The sequence below is a fragment of the Maniola jurtina genome, chromosome 11 (assembly GCF_905333055.1).
Source record: "Maniola jurtina chromosome 11, ilManJurt1.1, whole genome shotgun sequence".
In the NCBI taxonomy this organism is placed as follows: domain Eukaryota; kingdom Metazoa; phylum Arthropoda; class Insecta; order Lepidoptera; family Nymphalidae; genus Maniola; species Maniola jurtina.
The window spans coordinates 12,467,305-12,492,006 of NC_060039.1; the positions used below are offsets into that span (position 1 = coordinate 12,467,305).

The window sequence follows — 24,702 nt, forward strand, 5'->3', positions numbered from 1 at the left end:
TCGTGCGCTAATAAATATACTAACACTTGCATTTCTGCCCGGCATTCATTTTACAAGCAAATGTTCTGTACTTTTGTTTATCTTTTTACCACTCCTCTGTTTTTGGGTAAGTATTTAACATTATTTCGAAATTTAGTATAAAAATATACATTCAATCATAAATGGACTTATTCTAATTTCAGTGCTTACAACAAAGGTGTGTAGAAATAGATAAAGATAGAATTGATTAGATTATGTAGATGGATACATTTTGGATTTTGTGGATGGATTTGTATGTGTTTTTTCATTCATTCATGGATACAAAGTACCTTTTCACATGACTACAATATTTTAAAAACCGGCCAAGTACGAATCAGACTCGCTCACGAAGGGTTCCATACCATCATTCAAGATAATGTACTTTTAATTTTTTTTACATGGTGGCCATGTGAAATTTTTACTTTTTTTAGTTAACAGGGCTCTCTCCGTCACTCGTTTCATACAATCGTAGTTCCAATTTCATTTGAATATTAAGCAACCAAAGTCCATGAAATTTTGCAGACATATTCTAGAAACTAATATCTGTGTCTGTGGTGTTTTAGATTTTTCTAAAAATATTAAGTTTTAAAATTACAGGGCCTCAAAGATTTGTATGAAAATTTTTAAAACCGCGTTACTTTTAAACCAAATATTTTAACAGAAATCTGGAAAACCACAGACATAGATATTAGTTTCTAGAATATGTCTGCAAAATTTCATAGACTTCGGTTGCTTAATATTCAAATGAAATTGGAACTACGATTGTATGAAATGAGTGACGGAGAGAGCCCTCTTAAAATGCACATTCTGTGATTTCAACACTGCCTATTTATGTTTCTGAGATAGAACCCGCTGACAGACAGACAGGCAGGAACTTTGGAAAACTTACAATCGGCCGCCTCCTAATTTTGCGCGGTATTTTTAATTTATCGTCAAAAAATTATCATCGTTCTCAGAGCATTCTTTTCTAAATATAATAAATTAAAGTTAAAAAAGTTTTATAAAAAAAATCAGAAACGCTATACGGTACTATTCGTATAAAACTTTGACTTGAGCAAAATACCCGGTATATGTATAAAGATTTGAATTGGGCAAAATAACTAGCAGCACCTACATTAGAATGCAGGTGTCAGAACATTCTTAACACCCACATTTTCCCAGTTCATGAATTTTAAAACAATGTTCTAGTACTGTAATACATGTGGTACCTACTCCGTACTTGTATGCAGCCTGCATGCACTTTTTCACACCCATTTTAATCCGTGAGCCATTTTCACAAGTTTAAATTTAAAATGGTAAGTTTAATTTTCTTTATTGTAGACTAGAAGATGCCCGCGGCTTCGCCCGCGTGGATTTCGGTTTTTTAAATCCCGTAGGAATTCTTTGATTTTCTGGGATAAAAAGTAGCCTATGTGCTAATCCAGGATATTATCTATCTCCATTCCAAATTTCAGCCAAATCCATTCAGTAGTTATTACATGAAAGAGTAACAAACACACACACACACACACACACACACACACACACACACACACACACACACACACACACACATACAAACAAACTTTCGCCTTTATAATATTAGTGTGATTGTACTTATAGGTTTTTGTCAGCCCTAGCACAGACTACGGTCTATTTGGGCTGCAAATTGCAAACATCAGTCTCAGTTTATATCTAACGATTTGGTCTACAAAATGTGGTGATGTTCACTTATCATTAAGTCTGTCAAAAAAATATGACTGAGGGACTAGGTTTCTAGGAAACCACCGCAATATTATCCCAACCCCTACTATTATGTTACTTGAGGATGCCCGCGACTTCGTCCGCGTGAATTTAGATTTCTATTGATCCCGTGGGAACTGTTTGATTTTCCGGGATAAAAAGTAGCCTATGTCCGTCCCCGGGATATAAGCTAACCTTGTACCAAATTTCGTCAGAACCAGTTACATTGTTGGGCCGTGAAAAGGTAGCAGATAGACAGACAGATAGACAGACAGACAGACACACTTTCGCAATTATAATATTAGTATGGATATTAGTATGGGTTAATGGAATACCCTTTAGGAATGAGGAAATAAAATCAACGTCATTTATTTCATCACAAAAACCACAAAGCAAAAATTAACTGTCGCATTTTTATATTGCCAGTTCAAAGAATCTGGTCTGGACGAAGTTATTTTAGTTCAAAACTAACGAAGGTACTCATGGTTTATAAAATAATACCTTAATTACTTTTACGGTGTATTAGTAATTACATTTTCCAGTAAAATTAGTGTCAGATGTGAAATAAAAGGCGTTTTATATCGTTATTCGTCTGTCGTAACCATTAGCTATGCTGTTCTTGGTAATTATGTTTACATCTTCCGATACGACTTCGACGCCATATTTGGAATCCATATACACTAAGTAAGAGGGCAAATATAATCTATTATCTGAGTATGATAGTAATTATCTGATTATGATAATAATTATAATAGGATAGAAGAAAGGGGCTATTGTTATAAAATGCTAGAACCAGATAATTACGTTCACTTGACCGAATCTCAGCTACACTGGCGTTTCTTCACGACTGCCCTTTGTGTATTGTAGAGTCAATATTTTTATTTAGTGAAACGTGTATGTTTTAGAGGCTTTGTGTGGTGGTGTGTATTTTTAGCTCAGTTGCTTGCTCTTCCTGCAGGAGTAGTAGCGAAACCACGAGTGGTTCATAGCGTATGCTGCACGTTGTGCCTTACAAATTTATCTGATTAAGCAGCTTATGTATATCAAAATGAACTCTTTTAACTAAAAATAGATATCAGATGTTAAGAATGTAAATTATCTAAGTAATCAAGCTTTTAACCGACTTCCAAAAAGGAGGTGGTTCGCAATAATTCAGCCGGTTTTTTCTAAAATAACGTTTCTATTTTATTTCGTAGTGTTCTGAAAAAATAACCTAATTTATAAAATAAAGTATACTAGTCTGAGAGAAATATCTTAAAACCTCTAATCGGATTTTGATCACGTTTTTATAAGTAGATGGAGTATGTGTCAGATTAGATGAACTACTTATTATGTTTAAAATCAGGGTGAGTCAGTTTAGTCAGAGGAGAATTTCTTGCATCGTAAGGGAGCTATTCTACGACACCCGACTTCCCTAAAAATCGCACTATATAAAAGTCTTATCAAATGACAATTCAGTCTCTTTTAACATCGTATTTAATGCCGGGCCACGCATTAAAGCCGCCGTTTGGAGCTGTAAACCTCTGCCCCAAGGCTAAATGAACGACGATAAAGGGTCTCTCCGTCACTCGCTCCATACAAACGTAGTTCCAATTTCATTTGAATATTAAGCAACCAAAGTCCATGAAATTTTGCAGAGATATTCTAGAAACTAATATCTATGCCTGTGGTTTTCCAGATTACTGTTAAAATATTCGGTTTCAAAGTTACGCGGTCTAAAAATTCACATACAAATCTTTGAGCCCCTGTAATTTTAAAACTACATATTTTTAGAAAAATCTAAAACTCCACAGGCAAATATTAGTTTCTAGAATATGTCTGCAAAATTTCATGGACTTTGGTTGCTTAATATTCAAATGAAATTGGGACTACGATTGTATGGAGTAAGTGACGGAGAGAGCCCTGTAAAATGAACTTCTATAATTGTTTCACTTTACGATCGCACTGCTGATGTCTTGAGAGACTTGTCAATTAAAGTAACAGGCTCGCACAGCGTTATTTTGTCTTTACTTCTCGGCTATAAAATATTTTCCATTAGGCGTTGAAGCAGTGCATGATTACTTTTAAGTTCTACCGTAATAAATACTTTAAGGTGCTTTAAGGCCAGCTTGTCTAGAGCTAAACTTTAAAAGCTACAGTGTGATGATCATACTTTTAGGGTTCCGTAGCTCAAAAGGAAAAAAGGAACCCTTATTAGTATCACTTTGTTGTCTGTCTGTCTGTCCGTCCGTCCGTCGTGTCTGTCAAGAAACCTATAGGATACTTCCCGTTGACCTTGAATTATGAAATTTGGCAGGTAGGTAGGTCTTATAACACAAGTAAAAGAATAAATCCGAAAACCGTGAATTTGTGGTCACATCATTAAAAAAAATTAAAATGTGTTTCAATTTTCAAAGTAAGATAACTATACCAAGTGGGATATGATATGATAGTGCTTTATCTTTATATTCTAAAACAGATTTTTTTTATGCATAAGTTTTTGATTTATCGTGCAAAATGTCGGAGAAATTACCCGAGTACGGAACCCTCGGTGCGCGAGTCTGACTCGCACTTGGCCGGTTTTTATTTTAAAGAATACAGGAACTCTAAAATATTAGTAATCCATTAATACATCATTGGCCTGCTGAGTTGTCGGTAGACCCTCCATAGTATGGATCAATCTCTGAGCAATCTTTTTTCTTAACTCGTTTTCTTGTCGGTCTGTCTGATTGTTTATTTTACTGGTACTTATAACCGCCTTACGTAAAATAATAAAAGAATTTTCCAAGTAGGTAAGTACGTACACTGGAAATTATTTTGAGACATAATTTTCCACGGAAGCAATAACCTCGGGCCAGGAGCATGAGCAGTAGATTAGGTTTTGCACCAACACTTTTATCGCAAACAGTAAGAGGCAGGCATCAGCCATTCGCTGGATATTATTTTATATTTCCTGCACGGAGGGAATTTGAGTAATGCTTTCATATTCTAGGTGCAAGTGCCTTGAGTCTTATGCAAAGATGGCGCTTACCCCCATCTTGGAGGGTGCATCTTGATTCTTGATAAAATATTACGTTTTTAAAAACCACCTTATAGTTAGACGACCTCCTTGGCGCTGTGGTAATCGCTGTGGTCTTATTAGTCGGAGGTCCCGAGTTCGATTTCCGGCAGGGGTTTGGAATTTTATAATTTCTAAATCTCTGGTATGGTCTGGTGGGAGGCTTCCGCCGTGGCTAGTTACCACCTTATCGGCAAAGCTGTGCCGCCAAGCGATTAAGCGTTCCGGCACGATACCGTGTAGAAACCAAAGGCGTAATATGCATTTAATAAGAACTACCATACAAACTACCATAAAAAAAGGGTTTCGTACCCGAAGGCTCTATTAAGCCTCCGCTATCCGTCTGTCTGACCGTTTTTAACCCCCGACCCAAAAATAGGGGTGTTATAAGTTTGACGTGTGTATCTGTGTATCTGTCTGTGGCATCGTAGCTCCTAAACTAATGAATCGATTTTAATTTAGTTTTTTTTTGAAAGGTGGCTTGATCGAGAGTGTTCTTAGCTACAATCCAAGAAAATCGGTTCAGCCGTTTGAAAGATATCACCTCTTTTCTAGTTACTGTAACCTTCACTTGTCGGGGGTGTTATAAATTTTTAATTTACGCTTGTGATTTTAAGAATTAATATCGCAGTTTTGCTTTAAAATGCTCTCCTAAAAAGATCACGTTTTTAACCTGCAGAAAACAAGAAAGGACCTTTATTTTTGAGAACAGTTCGTTCTTTACGGCTAGTCTGTGGAGATGTCTTTGGGTTAAAATCCTTGCTATAATAGATACATCGTCATGTCACAGACAGCGCGTCTTGGCAAATTTGCCATCTAATGACGTGTACACACTAGGTAAGCTCTGACTCGGTTACGGAACCCAATCAGGCGTGCTCGCCTAATTGGTGGCGTTCGCCTTCGCTGCACCGTGCCATTCCTTTGGTACTGTACTTTCCTGTTTATACAACTGCTATTAAACCACTTTCTCTTTATTATAATCGTATTCCTCATTCATTGCTGAGAGTCGTTCATACTTCATGCTTTCATGCCCCCTTTCCATGAATAATCCACGCTAATATTAAAAAATTGGCCAAGTGTGAGTTGGATTCACACACGAAGGGTTGCGTACGCGTACAAAAAATAACTTGAATTTTTCATTATAGTATGCTGTTATAGCAGCAATAGTCATTCTGTAAAGAATTATCTCTCTACTTATTACGGTTCACGAGACACAGCTCGCTGACAGACAGACAGACATACAGACAGACGGACGGACAACGGACGCTTAGTACCTATTAGGGTCCCATTTGCAACCTTTGGGTACGGAACCCTAAGAAGGCGTTGAAAATGTTGTTAGTCTGACGGTATAGAATATTATTACCTCAGTAATTACGTATTTGTTGTAATATTTTTACAGACCACTCCAGCTGAAATTCTAATGAATAGTTACACCATCCATTTTATTAAAGCCTTATCAAGAAAACTTCAAGCACCCTCGCCAAATAGAAAAGCAGGCATTACGTAAACTTCCACAAAAGTTTATGTATGAAAAGGGGTTGTAAAAAAAGGAAAAAGTTGTCATTTTATTAAATTTCTAAAGTGTGTAGGAGAATGTCTTTCCTGAATCATCCCGGAGTCAATTAGAGCATGCTGGAGGGTCGCCTTATTATTTAATAATTAAATTAACATCCACTAGTGTTCTTATTAAAATTCAGGAGCCGGGCGGAACGAGACACTTTATTCCTTTTAATGAGTACAGCGCTGTTCTATGAACTATTTTTGTATAATATTATGCTTTATCTTGGTCTGGATTAAAAAATTATCACTTCAAAAACAGCTCTGATTTTACTCGTTATCGTAGATGCTAAACCAAAAAGGAAAAAAATATTAATAGAAAACGAGTTTTGCCCCGACATCAAAAACTACCTACAGTAAAAGTGTTGTTTTTGCCCGTGACTTCGTCCGCGTGGATTTAGGTTTTTTTAAATCCATGGAAACTCTTTGCTTTTCTGAAATAAACAGTTACCTATGTTGCCTATGTCAATGATTTCTGTACAATTACCAAATAACATATAAATCGGTTAAATGGATGGGCCTTTAAGAATCCCGTGGGTTTAAGAATCCCGTTCGAACTCTTAGATTTTCTGGGATAAAAAGTAGCCTATATCCGGTCCGGGGTTGTAAGGCAAGCATCCTCTATCTTGGGCTGCATCATCACTTGCCAGCAGGTCTGATTGCAGCCAAGCGCTAGTCAATAAATTAAAAAAAAATCCGTATGCATTTTTACTATGTACACATTAGGTATTACAAGATTACCCTTGGGCCTAGATTCCATTGAGTACGAAAGCTCCACTCCAGTGCTCTTGAAAAGCTAATCACGACCTAGCTACCCGAGTGAGTGGAGAATTTAATATGGGTTAGAAGCTCTTACATATTTTATTTGAGGGCAAAATTGCTGTAGACTGTGCTAATGTTTTATCAAATGAGATTGTATAGTTATTCTTACAAAAATAAGGATCATGTTCCAAAGCTTATGTGATCTATATAAACATGTAAAATAAAAGTCGTATTTAAGACTACCGTTTTACAGCGATTTTGTCCGGTAATTTATAGACTACGTTACTTCTGCATAAAGTATAGCTTTCAAACTAATAAACAAATCTTTCATCTTTATAATAGTATAGATATTAAGAATTTACATCTATAAATCTGTACAATGATCTTGGACTGTACTTAGTAATAAAATGATGTAGTGTTTTGTATAGCGATAGTTTATGGGGCTAGAATACATGAGGATTGGAGAAAATAATTAAAAAAAAATAGTTCTTTTGAAATTTTTAACATAATAATTAATTATTGACCTCACGCTGTACGAAACGCGATCACTGATGTCACAAGGCGTAAACGACAAAATCATTTATCAATTTTTTTACATAAAAACGTTTTTCCGCAAAAAAATAACTATAGGTACTTACCGCTATACATAACATCACATCATTTTATTATTGCAGTCCAAGATAGACATAATTTGCGTATCCCGCCTTTTTATAATCAAGTTTTTATATTGCACTGAACTTAAGTTAAGGAGTCAAATGTTTTAGACGTGATCTTTACTAGAAATATGTTTAAATCAGAATAAAGAATTTCACCTAAGACACGCATACCCAGTAAAACAAATCACAGGTTTAAAACCTACTAAACAATTTGATGCATACGTTTTGAAGTTCAAGATATCCTGTGGGATCGAAGCCAAACATTACATAAGACTGCACTGGAGTTTTTGGCATATGAAAATATAACTCGGAAGTCGCTTAGGATATGAAATATAAATTATTATCGTACGAATAGCTAATGCCCGCCTCTCTCTGTTTCAGGTACATGCTCGGAAATTTTAATCTAAGGCTTTAAAGCTTCACCTGGGCTCAGACTGTTTAGGTATTTATGCTTTTCGGTAGAGTTTTTGTAATGTAGCATGCTTTTAGAAACATATCACAGGTTTCCATACCTCAAAAGGAAAAAGGAACCGTTATAGAATCACTTCGTTGTCTGTCTGTCGTGTCTGTCAATACACCAAAGCGTACTTCCCGTTAAGTAGGTCTTACAATGGTCTTATAGCATACGTAAGGGGAAAAAATCCGAAAACCGTGAATTTGTGGTTACATCACAAAAAAAAAATATGTTCATTAACAAATATTAGTATTTTCAACTTTTTTACTATACCAATTGGGTATCATATATTAGAGCTTTACCGGTACATTATAAAACAGATTTTTATTTATTTTTCTGCGTAATAGTTTTTAGTTTATAGTGCAAAATGTCGAAAAAATACGAATCTAATAAAGAGCCCTCGGTGCGCGATTCTTGACCGGTTTTTTATGTACAACTAGCCGATGCCCGCGACTTCGCCCGCGTGGATTTAGGTTTTTCGAAATCCCATGGGAACTCTTTGATTTTCCGGGACAAAAAGTAGCCTATGTGCTAATTCAGGATATTATCTATCTCCATTCCAAATTTCAGCGAAATCCGTCCAGTAGTTTTTGCGTGAAGGAGTAACAAACATACACACACACACACACACACACATACAAACTTTCGCCTTTATAATATTAGTGTGATTATGTACCTACTTATAAAAAGATTATTCAAAGCTTCTTTTGGATACTCAGGGGAAGTCAAATATCTCAAAGCAGCATAATATTAAAATCGTCATAATGTAGTATTAGATTCGCTTAGAATGTTAACCTCTCAAGTTCAAAGTTTTCCTTTGTACTCCACGACGTAACTTGTAAGTTTGTGTAATGCGCTTCTCGCGTTCATTAGTCGCGTTGAGCACATTTTATTTTATGATTTGATTATACGGTGTGTGTTATCATGTGAATAATTTGTTTTACGATATAGTTGATGAAGAAATACTGGATTTAAAAATTCAGTATGAATTTCTGTAAACTCTGACTCATGTTGGCCAGAGATAACTTAATATTATACCATTATCATGTACCATCAAGTGTGATTGCAATCAAGGGCTAACTTGTAATGGAAAATAATGTTAAGTTAGTATATAATTATATGTACCTGCTTATGTGAAGAAAAAAAAATAGTTATGTATAAATTAGGTACCTATTATCTTATTTTGACTGTATACAAGTAAACTATAAGTGAAAGCTGAGCTTGCCGGCTTTGGTCGACTGGAATTTTTGAAAATTAATGAGGGGGGGGGGGGTCATTTTATATTTATACATTACTAATAATTACATAATATAGTATGTAATTATACCATTGTTATAGGTACAACTGTATCAAAAAGTCATGTTACAGCATGCACTTGTTGAAACTGCTTTGGTTTTCAGAGTTTCAGACATGGCATTTTCCTATTCAACCGACTATAAAGGTAGGACTCGTAGATATAAGGAGAGAATTTTAGGCAGCTACTTTTCGGGTCTCAAGTTAACCTCTTACCAGTTGAATTTTGAGGCTTTTAAAGTCGAAATGTTCCCTCACAAAGTAACTTATACTTGTGCCAATGTTAAGTCTTTCAACTCTACCTAGACGTGAAAAGACGAGAATGTAAATAGGTGGACTAGTTTTGCCTGCGACTTCATCTGAGTCACAGACGACTGCCTAAAAACAGGTGTAATGTTTTCTGGTTTTATGTACAGTCAAAGACCGTAAATAGTTTAGCACCTTAATGATCATATTCGCGTGGCACGGTTATGCACATGCGTTAGGTGTGTGTGGCGTGTTTATAGAAAAGCTCACAAGTGCGACAGGTTTTGGATGCAATAGTTTTGCTGAATTGCTACTCGAATTCTGAGGCCAACCATATGTATATGAGTTTCTGTATTACACCATAGCTTAAAAACACTTGAACAGATTCGGATGCATATCGTTAAAAACCTTACATCATTCCGAGTGACACTTACTATCAATGACGCCAAGAAAAATAAAGGGTGGCAACTTGCCATGACCGAAGACATCTCATGTGGCCGAAGCTTCCCTCTAGACTTGACCAGAGACAACATTGTTAGGAATACTTCAGGTAAAAACACAGTCAAGGAATATAGTACTGTGTAACGAGAGATCACAGTGAAATGATAACAAGTTATTATAATATAATTGTCAATTAAACGAAGATTACTTAAAACTATGATTATCATCAAAGGCCACCCTTACTTTTTCAGAATTTATTTTGCAGTTTTCTTGCAGATATTATTCTCTGACATTATTCACAGTTATTCACACTTGGGTCGATCTACACATAAAGTAGAGAAAGGCCCTATTTCAAAAATAGATAAGTAGGGCGATAGGATAACTATAGATAGGAAAAATGTAGGGACCTCTGCATACCGTCGTATTTCAGTTTATTAATATCTAGGGCCTTTATACTTGAAGAGATGGCGATCATTTTGACGGGGTGACTTCATAAAAGCAAGTTTGTAATAAATAATACCTACGTATATTATATTCTTCAAGTAAAAACGTTATTGCATATTAAAGTTGAATCTCTTGCATCCCGGAGACGGAAAATAACATAGGGGTGTTTTTTATCCCGGTATATCAGAGAGTTCCCTCGGGATTCTTAAAGGTCCATCTGTTTAACCGATTCATATGAAATTCGCTACAGAAGTAGGCACCTTGCATCCCGGAAATTTACATAGGTAAGTAACTTTTATCCCGCAAAATCAAAGAGTTCCCACGGGATTTAATTAAAATCAAAATCCACACAGACGAAGTCGAAGGCATCGTCTAGTTTGGTATATGCCCGATGGCTATAGTCAATAACCCTATATAACAAACAGTTTTTTTTTCAGGATAGGCTTGCGCTTAGCGTAGAAAGCAAATGATGAGATCTAGGTTGGAGTGCGCTTGCCTAGAGTAAGACCAATCCATACTTAATATTATAAATGCGAAAGTGTGTCTGTCTGTCTGCTACGTTTTCACGGCCCAACCGCTGAACCAATTTTAATGAAATTTGGTACAGACTTGGGATACATCCCGGGGAAGGACATAGGCTACTTTTTATCCCGGAAAATCAAAGAGTTCCCACGGGATTTAAAAAAAACGAAATCCACGCGGGCGAAGCCGCGGGCATCATAAGAAGGTGCCTCCTCCTAGTTTCCACCCGCTCTCGCACCACAATATCAGCCGAACGTGGGGATACGCTGAATATTTCATTACAAAAGGTAAAGAGGACAAAGAAATGCGAGTTAGATCGCGGCCTAAATAAACGATGGTTTTACCAATGGTTCTCGATAGTCGGTCAGCGGTGAAAGAAAACATCCAGAGAGTTTTCCATAATCTTCTCAAAGGTGTGTCAACTGTGACGTGGTCCACACTCATTTTGAAAGGAGACCCGTGCTCAATAGTGGGTTGAAATGATGACAATTTGAGCGACAAAATATGCTGGATACAAGTGTAAATTAAAAATTTATAACACCCCCGACAAGTGAAGGTTAAGTAACTAGAAATGAGCTGATAACTTTCAAACGGCTGAACCTATTTTCTTGAATTATCGTAGCTAAGAACACTCTCGATCAAGCCATCTTTCAAACAAAAAAAACCGAATTAAAATCGTATGGGTTTCTTAATTCCACAATGTCTTCTAAATTCTTGAACAGATTTTGGTGTAGGTAGGTATATGACATCGTTACATCATCCCACGTGACACTGGCTGTAATTTTTTTGAAATTCAATGTGGTGGCTGTATGGTGTCATTTTCAAAATAAATGGAATAGATTAATTTTCTTCAATTATTTGTTGACCCATGTACCCATTTGTACCCATGACACTCATGAGATAGCAGTGCAAACCGAGGCGAGTTTTTTGAAACAAGTTTGATATAAAGATGATTCCTGACGGTGGATCCACATATGCCACCGGGTCCAACTCGCTGATATGTGTGATCCACCATGAAGATAAATAGTCAATGGCCTTATTATAATAATCATCTAGAAATTAGATCCTTAGTAGCGGTCACGAAATACTAACCGAATCCACCCGAAGGTGCCCGAAGTACAGACATTATTTATTTAATACACTCAAAGGCTACAGTCAGATAATTGTTTCTCTCCAATTTCGCACGAAAACACGCTGATACTTCAGAAACATCCCACTCAAATGGATTTCATACGGATAACAAAATAAATATTTATGTGTATCACTCTATATTTCAATGTCACAGCTATGTTTTTCAGTGATGGTTTCCCTAACAAAGTTTCACTTATAACTATTGATGTAATTTTGTGCTATGGCCATCGGTTTACATAGTATTTATTTGTGAAGTTTAAGTGATTATAGGTGATTATGATACCTAAATAATTTAGATGTATCAGGCTCTAATAGACTAACAAACGGACAGACGGAAGGACAAAGGGCAAATTCTCCTCAGGGAACTTGGAGATAGCGGGTATCATCTAGTTATTAATAAAAAGTTACTAGTTTACTCAATACTCAAACCTGGTGATGACCTATTCAGATAACTTGGACCAAAAAATTGGCCTGCCCTATTGAAATGTGATATAATCAAATGCTGACAGACAGTCGGACGGACGGACGGACAGCGGAGGTTTAGTCATAGGGTCCGTTGGCACCCTTCGGGTACGGATCCGTACGGAACCCTAAAGATAGTTTCCTTTATTATTTAATCAAGAAAAGAACCCACCTAAACAAACTATTGAGTAAATTAAAAAATGATTTAAAGTCTGATTTTCAAATCGGTGGAATTCTGACTGATCATTGTATTACCTACATTGAGCGGGTTATTTATGATATGAAGAACAAGGTTACCAGCTGAAAAAGTTACTAGTTTACTCCACAGGGATCTAACAGAGTTCCAAATCCTTCCTTACCAACTCAATCGTTGGAGGGTAAAGACAAAGGCAACAATTATCCACAGAACAGAACAATCAGAGATCGCTTCCAATGCGGGCAGTATTGTGGCGACGCTCCAATTTATACGTTTTAAACTGATAATGACCCATTCAGATTACTTGGACCAAAGAATTGGCCTGTTCTATTGAAATGTGATAAAGTGGCACGGTTCGGATTTGGTCTGGTGGAAGGCTTAAGTCGTAGCTTTTACAACCCTGCTGGCAAAACAAACTATAGGTGAGGGGGGTGTGGTTTTGTATGTCCCCGGCTGAGACAGTCTTTAGTTAAGTTGTGTTTAGTTTTGTATGCTTCTGCGCAGTCGGGTTTCTTTTTTAATATTTGATTATAATACTCATAACAGTAGTGACATTGGCTACTAATATTAGAAAGAGATAAAGTTTGTAAGTTTGGATATAGGGGGTAATCATCCGATTCTGAAAATTTCATCACTGATAGATTATCGATTAATCACGCGAACAAAGTCACGGACAAAAGCTAGTTTATTAAAAACTAGAGGATGCCCCCGACTTCGTCCGCGTGGATTTAGGTTTTTGAAGATCCCGTGGGGACTCTTTGATTTTCCGGTATATAAATAGCCTATGTCCGTCCCTGGGATATAAGCTAACCCTGTACCAAATTTCGCCAAAATTGGTTAAACTGTTGGGCCGTGAAACGGTAGCAGACAAACAGACAGACACACTTTCGCATTTATAATATTAGCATGGATAAATGGTGATATTTTTTGAAAGTCAGAACTGGAATATTTTGCAAATGACAAAATCAAAGATGGCGTTGTATTGTTATCTGCTTCAGTGGCAAAAATTTGTAATTTGGAAGTTAATATCAAAATCATACATTCGGGGTAATCTAAAATTGTCGGGCCTCCACAAAGGGTGAATTTTAAGCGAGCTCTATTATACAAATTTAATTATTCGTCTGGAAAATGGAGTTTGTCTTTCGTTTTCAACGCCTTTGTACCTTTGCGTGATTGTTTTTGGTTATCTTTTTGTGCCGGGGTCAAGTTTTGTGACGTTAAAGATAAGGGATTAGTTGAATAACTAATTATTTTCTAATTTGGCTTTGTTTGTGTTATTAATTGGAAGCTTTTACTGTGTGAGCATTAGGTATAATGTTTGACTTCCGTAAAATGTACGTTTTGTTTTATAATATCGACGCACGCACGCAGAATTGAACATGCAATGGTTACAAAAAAATTGCATTGATCCTTTTAAGCTTTAATTAAGGACAGAATTAAAGGATAACTCATGGCCACCATGCCAAGAGTGAACGAATGAGAAGAATTTTAAGCTGTGGAGTCTCTTGTCTTAAGATCTTGAATCTCTGAAACTAGAAGCAACTATTTGGTTTTGCCATTTTTTTTAAATTCATATACAAGTTAGCCCTTAACTAAAATCTCACCTGGTGGTAAGTGATGATCCATTCTAAGATGGGAGTGGGCTAACCTGGTAGGGGTATGGCAGCTTTCATTAAACCCATACCCCTTTCTACACGGCATCGTACCGGAATGCAAAATCGGTCTACAGAACGGCTTTGCCGGTAGGGTGGTAACTAGCCACGGCCGGAGCCTCCACCAGACCAGACCAGAAATTTAGAAATTATGAAATTCCGAACCCCTGTCGGGAATCGAACCCGGGACCTCCCACTAATAATACCATAGCGCTTACCTACCACTGCGTTAGGGAGGGCGTCAAAAAAACCGTTTTTTAACCCCCGACCCAAAAAGAGGGGTGTTATAAGTTTGACGTGTGTATCTGTGTATCTGTGTATCTGTGTGTCTGTGTATCTGTGTATCTGTGTATCTGTGTATCTGTGTATCTGTCTGTGGCATCGTAGCGCCTAAACGAATGAACCGATTTTAATTTAGTTTTTTTTGTTTGAAAGGTGGCTTGATCGAGAGTGTTCTTAGCTATAATCTAAAAAAATTGGTTCAGCCGTTTAAGAGTTATCAGCTCTTTTCTAGTTTTCTTGTAGAAAAGAAGGTTAGATAACCGTTAGGTTCATAATATTATGTCAATAGACAAATGTCAAGCTGTCAAGATGGACGTTGCCTAAATACTTAATTATTTATTTGAAAATGATGTTTTGGAAAACTCAAATACTTTGGATCGTCGGGGGTGTTATAAATTTTTAATTTACACTTGTAGTATAATAGCGATATTATAATAAATAATTGTATAACGAAGAATACCTGAGCTTGTTCGCGTGATGCGAGCCTTGTTAATGGGAATTTCAAACACATTCCTGCCCTAGAGACACTGTTTATGCTTTCAAAATGACGTTAAAGAAAAACGTTGTCCTATTGTTGTGGGACTTATGGTAATGGCCGATTTCATTATAATAGAGGCACTTATTTTCCCTTAGGGACAGAATTTTTAATATACTTTCTTGTCAAGTCCACATATAAAACTAGCTGACCCACCCCGGCTTCGCTCGAGCAGATAACGTATATACTTTTTCATTTTTAGGGTTCCGTAGGTACCTCATAGTATGAGTACGTACGAGCATAGTACCGTGTAGTTACTGTGTGTAGTGAGTAGTAGTACCGTGGCGTGTGGAAATTTCTACAGGAAACCTTTGTCGAGCAGTGGATGTCTATTGGTTGACGACGAGGGGACTTGATAACAAGATTTTTTGGATGTAGCATCCGTCAGGTCGATTTATTTGTATAAAATGTAGCCTACGTCACCCGGACCGTATTATTAAAGATTTGATTGACAACTCATTCATCAAAATCGGCTCAGTAGTTTAGGCGCTACGGTGGAACACACATAAGTACAAAACTCCATACATACATATGCTAAAAAAATCAGAACCCTTCCTTTTGGCTTTGCCGTAGTTGGGTAAAAAACGCTTCATGATACATAGCTACAGACTGTATTTTTCAAAATTTGTTAGGGACAAGTTATATGTCTCAAAATTTACGACATTTTTTAACCCCCGACCCAAAAAGAGGGGTGTTATAAGTTTGACGTGTGTATCTGTGTATCTGTTTGTGACATCGTGGCTCCTAAGCTAATGTACCGATTTTAATTTAGTTTTTTTTTTATTTGAAAGGTGGCTTGATCGAGAGTGTTCTTAGCTATAATCCAAGAAAATCGGTTCAGCCGTTTGAAAGTTATCAGCTCTTTTCTAGTTACTGTAACCTTCTCTTGTCGGGGGTGTTATAAATTTTTAATTTACACTTGTTATCTATCATTTTATAGCTATGTGTTATAAATTGTTATGAAAATATAACGGTGTTATATAACCTTGTCAGTTTGACGTCGATTGCACCAATAAGAATTACAGCCAGGTTATAGCGCATGTAAACATTAACATAATAAGGCTCTAACCATAAAAACTCATAAACAACTCGAAAGCATATCACATTAATCATACCGGGCCTCATTAACCATCCTTATCGCTAAACATTTTAATGATACTTTAGTTTAAATAGGGCGTTACTGTTACCTTTCTTTGACTTTTATCAAGTGCCGTGTTTCATAGAAAGAAGTAATGTGTGGCCGCACGCTACATTATAAAAATTAATAAAATTAGTATTTTTAGGGATCTATGGTAAAATACGGAATTCTTATAGAGTTTCGTCCACTCTGTCTAATAGGTAGGTACCTACATGGATTTAGTAGAGCGAGCGAAGAGAGCATTTTTTTCAGTAGGTATCACAGAACACGTTTGCAAAGTAAAACAATTGATGTGAGCGAAGCGAGCTCTTTTTAGGGTTATTTTAGGGTTCTATAGTAAAACAAGGAACCCTTATACTTACCTAATTTCGTCAAGGTCATCTGTGCGTCTACCTATATGGCACAGCCATTTTAAAAATTACCGAAGTACATATTAGGCATAAGGTTTTTTGTACCTACAGTTAGAGAAATCTTTTACCATTATACAGAAATAAAAATTTGAAATGCTGAAAAAAAATTTTGGGGAACCAACCTCCACACGCGAGCATGGAAAAATATTTGGTTCTGGTGATATTTTGTTAAATAGGTAAGTATTTTAAAATCATCGAAACAAATAAGTTCAAACAAATAATGGCCGTCAAAGTTTTCTGCAACTAGCATGGCTACGGAACCCTACGTTATGCGCGTTGGAACTCGCACTTGACCTTTTTTTTTTTTGGATTTTTGTGCCGGTATGCTGTAAATATACCAGTTTTCGTTATAGCGTGTAACTTGTAAGTTACGGGGAAATATTTTAAGTAATCTATGTAAAATAGATTTATTACATGGAAGGTATTTCAATGCATTTTGAAAGTAACAAAATGTTTCATGCATTAGTGAAGGTATTGTGATTTGTGGCAGTTTGCAATAACTGCATTATGGCGTGTGAAATACAAAGAATGGGCAATATTATGTACCTATGTAATGCTATCACACGCCGGCAACAGCGGAATTAGACAAGGGCTCTCCTATATAGTGCTGCAAAATTGTTCATGGGTGGTGGTAATCACTTAACATCAGGTGGCCCACCTACTCAGTTGCTCGCTAGTTTTTGTTAAAAAAAAACCGGCCAAGTGCGAGTCAGACTCGCGCACCGAGGGTTCCGTAGTCGAATATTTTTTCCGACATTATGCACGATAAATCAAAAACTATTATGCAAAAAAAAAAGTCTATTTTTAACCCCCGACCCAAAACGAGGGGTGTTATAAGTTCGACGTGTGTATCTGTGTAATACTGTGAATAATAATGTCAAGATAATACTAGTTAACTATTGATTACAAGTGTAAATTAAAAATTTATAACAACCCCGACAAGTGAAGGTTACATACTCGTACAGTAACTAGAAAAGAACTGATAACTTTCAAACGTTTGAACCGATTTTCTTGGATGATAGCTAAGAACACTCTTGATCAAACCACCTTTCAAAACAAAAAAAAACTAAATTAAAATCGGTTCATTAGTTTAGGAGCTACGATGCCACAGACAGATACACAGATACACACGTCAAACTTATAACACCCCTCTTTTTGGGTCGGGGGTTAAAAATGTCATAAAACTTAATAAGTTACCTTAATTTATGTTTTAGGTTGTATAATAAAGGAAAAATCAGAACAATAATTTCCGATAGGTGAGCAATATAGGTCGGGTGTAGAATGTAGGATCATTATTCAAATAAAACTAATAGCCTTTTTGTAGCCTGCATGGTGCAGCCAATATTGGCAAAGCACTACAATATGAACGATTAAAGCTAATCCTGCTTAGCGTATTTGCTTTTTGTTTAGAAATCCGTACAAATATATCATTATATGCTATTTATTTATTAATAGCTGAACTTTTTTCGCGTGGATATAGATTCTTTTTAAATCCCTTGGAAACTGGGGTAAACAGTAGCCCATATGTTTCTTCAGAATATAAACTTTCTCCATTCTTTGCCAAATCGGTTTAGTAATTGTGGCCTGAAGGAATAACAAACCTCAAAACATCTAGACTCTCTTCTGTCTCTTCTCATCTTTATAATATTACTAGCTGATACCCGAGACTCTGTCCGTATGAACAACATCAAATCCAATCAATTCGAAAATCATTTCTTAGCGAATGTACCTAAATCTTCTTAAAGAAAAGAGGAGACCAAGTCCTTTTGACTTTTACAGATAAGATAAGGTAATGTATTAAATATGCTGTGATAACAATATAATATAACATAGTAAGTATAACATAGTCATCTCCGGAATGCTCGTCTCTCAATTTTCGCATATGATTAAAGGTGGCACCACACCAGCGAGCTGTCACTGTGTTTAACCAGCAGCATCAGTAGCACACATAAACAATGGGCGAGCTAAGCCGAGGGGATATTTTAATGTGATTGGTGGACAGCTTCCCCGTCTCGTCGCGTCGCTGCATTATAAATGCATCCTTTATCGCGATCCACTGACGCGTATATCGGTCAGCAGCACGATATTTTATTCCATTCTATTCCATCAGCCTGTATGTGTCCACTGCTGGACATAGGCCTTTCCAAGAGCGCGCCACCCAACACGGTCCTCCGCGTTCCTCATCCACCCACTCCCCGCCACCTTCTTCAGGTCATCGGTCCAGCGGGCTGGAGATCGTCCCACACAACACTTATCGGTACGTGGTCTCCACTCCAGAACACGTCTGCGCCATCAGCCGTCGGTTCTGCGACAGACATGACCTGCCTAATGCCACTTCAGCTTGCTAATCCTTTGAGCTATGTCGGTCGCTTTTATTCTTCTGTGAATTTCCTCGATTCGTATTTTATCTCTGAGAGTGATACCCAACATAGCTCGTTGCATAGCGCGGTGTTATACATGCGATATTTTACTATGTGGCTTGAAATATATATAACTTCTAAATAATAAATAAACAATTGGACTAAAAGGACCATTTTGTAAGTAAAGACAAATACATAAAAACTAAGTTAATATCATGCTTCTGAAAAAAGCGTATTACACAATCGAAGATTATCTATTAGCTCCAGCGTGGGACTTCAATTAGTTTTATACATGGCATACCTATTGTTACTCAAATCTTTGAAAAAAGCGACTACCAAGTTTTTTGCGGGTTTTTCTCAGTTGATTCACGTCTTTATGATTCGAAAGTATTTGTACAGAGATAGCTAGTATCCCCGGATTGGACATAGGCTACTTTTTGACTCTGAAAATCAAAGAGTTCGCACGGGTTTTTTGGAAAATCTAAACCAGATCTAGACAAAGTCACATGCATGAAATTCAAATGTGATTGATATTTGAAAACGCTCTATACTTTGGTGAACAGTTGAAGAAAACTCTAATATCCTTGTTCGCATGTCTCCACGACCGTGTGTATCTCGAACTTTCACGTTCGCTTCGTAACTAATTATTTCCATGCATTTTGGTATTCCCTTTGCACCGTCAAAGTGTATGAAATATTAAAAATAAGTCTATGCGCTTAGGTTTATGAAATTTCAGCTTTTGTTCAACATCAAACTGAATTCAAAATTGTATCTCATGAGATGTTTTATTAACTTTTCTCTCATTTATTCAGAATATACTAATTACAATCATATTTTGAAAAAATGTTTGCAAAAATAGAATAACAGAAACATTTATTAAAAATATGATACCGGGTCATGATTAAATGGTATTTATTATCTTAGTACGGTAGAATTATTTAAATGCCATATCATTAGTATAGTACGCGAAAGGTCGAGATGGCAATCGGAATGGGGACGCCGCGCTCACCCGCATAGCCCCCGCGCTAAACCAGAGCAGAAAAGCCGGGTGACGTACGAGTGTGCGGGGCGTCCCCCGAGTCATGCCCCGATTGCCATCTCGACCTGTCGCGTGCTATAAGTATAGGTATCTATAGATAGGTGCGAGGAACTCATATTTTAGCGGTTTTAACGACAAAAATTTATTGTAAATTGAATATGTACTTGAAAAGAGCAACCGCCGAGTTTCTTGCTGGTTCTTCTCGGTAGGAACGGCATTCCGAACCAGTGGTAGATTTTTTTGACGATTCAAAAGCACTTGTAAAAGTTTAATTGAATAAAAACATTTTGAATTTTGAATTTTTGAAAAACTGTATCTGAAGGTACAATGTATTGTATTTTTTTTTAATCTTGATTTTTGGCAGTTTTTTCCATTTGGAAAATGCCACTCCGTAAGGCCACATTATATACTTAACAACTTAATGTATTGTATTGGCATAGCAGAGGGTTCTTATAAGGTATCCCTACTTTATCTACGTAGACGATGTCGCGGGCAACAACTAATAAGTTTTAGAAAGCCGCTAAGTACTTCAATGGCTCGGTGATTCTTACAGATTAGGGATTTATAATGTAATTATGTTTCATATATCTTTTATTTAAGTACCTACTTGTATGTATCTATTATATCTGTTAAGTCTATTGTAATATAAAGTTTACTGGCGCTCTACAAAAATGTTGTGGACGCTAGTTATTGATATACATATCGGTCATGTAATAGTATGTAAGTAGTATATAAAATGTTAAATATGTATATTGTTAGCGTCCCTTAAAAAATAAATAAATAAATAAATAAATAAATAAATCCTGCTTAAAAAGACATTAAAAGTTAGAGCACCACAGCGGGACCACCGATGCAAGTCGTTTTAAATTCAAGTCACAGTGTTCCGTAGAGTTGTAAGGCACGTGGCGGTGGATGCTTTGACGCTGTATGTCACGAATCCGTCACCGAATGAATTCTAATTAAGTTCCAAACGCACTGTGAATACATTGACAGGAACTAAAATGACAGTGTAATGCAGGTGTATAGTGGACGCATACCTTTAACGATGTTACCGGATTCAGCATGTATTTGTCTTATGGCGCACAATATACAACTGTCATTTTAATCTTACCAGTTTTAAGAGGAGTCTCTCCGTCACTCGCTCCATACAAACGTAGTTCGTCTCTCATTGGAATACTAACCAATCATAATCAATGGATTTTTGTAGAAACGTTCCGGGAACTAATATTGCCTGTGGTTTTCCAGATTTCCGTTAAAATATTCGGTTTAAAAATTCACGTACAAATCTTTGAGCCCCTGTAATTTTAAAACTACATATTTTTAGAAAAATCTATAACACCACAGGCACAGATATTAGTTTTTAGAATATGTCTGCAAAATTTCATGGACTTTGGTTGCTTAATATTCAAATGAAATTGGAACTACGAATGTATGGAGTAAGTGACGGAGAGAGCCCTGTTAACGCATAGTGAATAGCTTTGGTCTAAAATGAATGGTTCATAGCAGATAATATATTTACCTTTAATATAGACGTGACTTTCGTTGTAATTTTTTTCGCCATAGGTACTAACTGACCGAATTAAAACAATATCTACTTAATACCTAATAATTTCTATGAAAAGTTCAGAGGTAGCTTGCATTACGGCAATTGGCATAGGCAACTTTTGATCCCGGAAATCAAAGACGGGATTTTATGAAAACTTAATTCCACGCGGACAAAGTCACAGGCATCACCTAGATTTGGATAACTGTTCGAGACAATAAGTTAGTGAGTAGAGACCTTTACCCTCATATTGTGAAATAATAGCTATCCCGTTTCATCACGAATTCAACCCGAATTAATAAATAATTATATGAAAGCGATATCGCGTGAATTTGTCATGAATAGCAATAGCTATGTAAGCCCTGGTATTAACTAATCAGGTACCTATGTAATACCTATTAATACCATTCAATGTATTTATGACCTCGTTATGTTAGATAGGCCACCATATCGACTGAAAAAAGGTTAAATTGAACGAATTGAACGATTTGAAATGCAGATTCTACTGAGGAGAGTCGACAAGAAACTCAGCAGTTGCTCTTAATCATAAAAGTTATAAGTTTTTAATTTACATTTGTTATAAGAAAGTGAATAAAAAAGAAAAATAATGCTGAAATAACCAGATGAAAAATCACTGTCACATTATTTCTAGTTTCAATGGAACCCTAAAAATAATATCCAAGAGAAATCCACCACGAGCGGAAGTAGTTTCCTCTAATGAGCTTATATAAGCACAACAAAGAGTTCCGATTTAGCCTATTTTCTTCTGTTATCTGTGCTCATTTAGGATTTTTCTTTGCGAAATCGAGATACTTATTTCAAAAGGGGAGGAAGAAAATTGTTAGTATTCTCTCTGTAGTTATAGGTATCTAACATCTATACCTAATATATCGCAAATATTTTTTTTAAATAATAAAATAGCAAGCGATGAACAGGCGGGTCACCTGATGTTAAGTGATTACCGCCGCCCATGAAAATCTGCAGCACCAGAGGTACCGCCGATGCGTAGCTGGCCTTTCAAGAATTTGTTGGTCTGCCCTTATGTTATAAAAGCCGTGATAAAAGACGCTTTAACCTTTTTTTATCTATTTATTTTATTTTAAAACAAACATACATTTTAAATATACCCCTCATGTAATTATAATCTACGCGGCTTCGTACCGAAACGCTTCGGCTAATAGCTTGGGCTACCTACTGGTAGGGTGATAATTAGCCACGGCCGAAGCCTCCAGACCAGGCCAGAACGTACTTACTAGTTCTGTTCCATCTGGCTTCGTCATTTTCAATCATCCCAAACGTATTTTTTTTACGTCCAGGTCCAAACGTCAATCTTGTTTTTTTTTAAAAGAATATTAGCCAAGTTTTTTATGCTGACTAATATTCCCCTTTCCCCTCTAACTAAGCGTAAAGCTTGTGCTAGGAGTGGCTACGACAATAGTGCAACGGGTGGGGTTTGAATCGGCGACCTTTCGGTTTTCAGTCCGCTCCTTTAACCATTGAGCTATCGAGGCTTTATCTATAGGTAGGCTGCTGAGGCGAGCTATCATATCTATCATCAGGCGAGTGATAAAATTCTAGACTTTATAGACTACCACAAATTTCTGACGAGCTCTTAAGCTATGGTTTCCTCCAAAAGCGGTGCCGTTTTTAAACGGACGCAATATGATGACCTCAAAAAGACGGCCGTAAACATGTGGAATGTTCGAGACTGCATTGACCGTTTTATTACGGTGAACAGACCACACACACACACACATATATAGCACATCATGAACCCGCACAAAATCAATTAAAATTTCATCATCCTCGCTGGTCCAGTTGATGAAACTCATTTTGAACAATAAATATTTTAAAATGATACGCAAATTAATATTACGCTTGAAAATACCTGCACCGCTATGAAAAAAACGTTGACAGACACTTCGACACCGACAAGACGGCCGTCATGCAAATGGCGGTACCGCTTTTTGACGTTACGGTGTCAATTACCGTTATCTAGGAAACCGCGCCATATTGTTTACATAGACAACGTTCTAGTGACGTCATTCACCGCTGTATTACGGCCGCTACATGATGGCACCGCTGTTGGAGGGAACCAGAGCTTCAGGCCATAAAGATTTTCGTCCATCAAACTTTCTTTCCACTCAGTTACCCGTAGATTTGTACGCGCGATGAAACCCCAGCGTAAGTCCAATCTTGCGTAAGAAACTTATAAACCGTACAAGTTTTCAGCTTTACTACGCTTTAGTCTTTGAGTATCTGTGGCGACTCAACCCGCTTCGAGGTGCCATCCTAATACCATGACTAGACCCTGTTATCTTGTCGTATGACAGATGTCAATGCAGACCGTTGGATAGGTGAGGGATTAGATTTCACACGAAAAAGTACAAGTAATTTAGCTATAGACATATATGCACATCATGGTGGTCGTCGTTCTATAAACTTGAGGTCTCTTGTGGAAACTTCCATAGGCCGCGCGATTTTCGCCGCCTGTATCCAGTAGGTCCCTGTGACCCATTTAATGGCGTATCTTCACCTAGTATGTGGTCGACAACACTCCGTTTTCCGGTACAGTTCTTGTAATTCACGAAGGCGAGTGGCTTATGCTTGTGTTTAAGTCGTATCGGTATAAGTAAGGTTCACTAAATGTGTGCGTTTGCGAGCGCTTGCTCGCGACTGATTGGTTCAACATGCACGCACACTTACGCAATGCCCATGTATACGATGTAACCACAAAGTTTACTTGCCTTCGTGAATTGAAAGAACAGTACGAGGTTGACATTCTAACACTTTGGAACCCCA

The 24,702-nt window shown here is 36.9% G+C and overlaps 1 protein-coding gene and 1 long non-coding RNA gene across 3 annotated transcripts in view; both read left to right on the forward strand.

Annotated features, from left to right (window-relative positions):
• The window catches only part of LOC123869436 (kinesin-like protein CG14535), a 460,509-nt gene that overhangs the window by 218,043 nt on the left and 217,764 nt on the right, over positions 1–24,702 (forward strand). The gene's annotated exons all lie outside the window — the stretch shown is intronic.
• The window catches only part of LOC123869460, a 33,679-nt gene continuing 10,279 nt past the window's right edge, over positions 1,303–24,702 (forward strand). The window contains exons 1-2 of the long non-coding RNA XR_006796895.1: positions 1,303–1,313; positions 9,358–9,372. This is a non-coding gene — a long non-coding RNA (uncharacterized LOC123869460). The remainder of the gene's footprint in view (positions 1,314–9,357; positions 9,373–24,702) is intronic.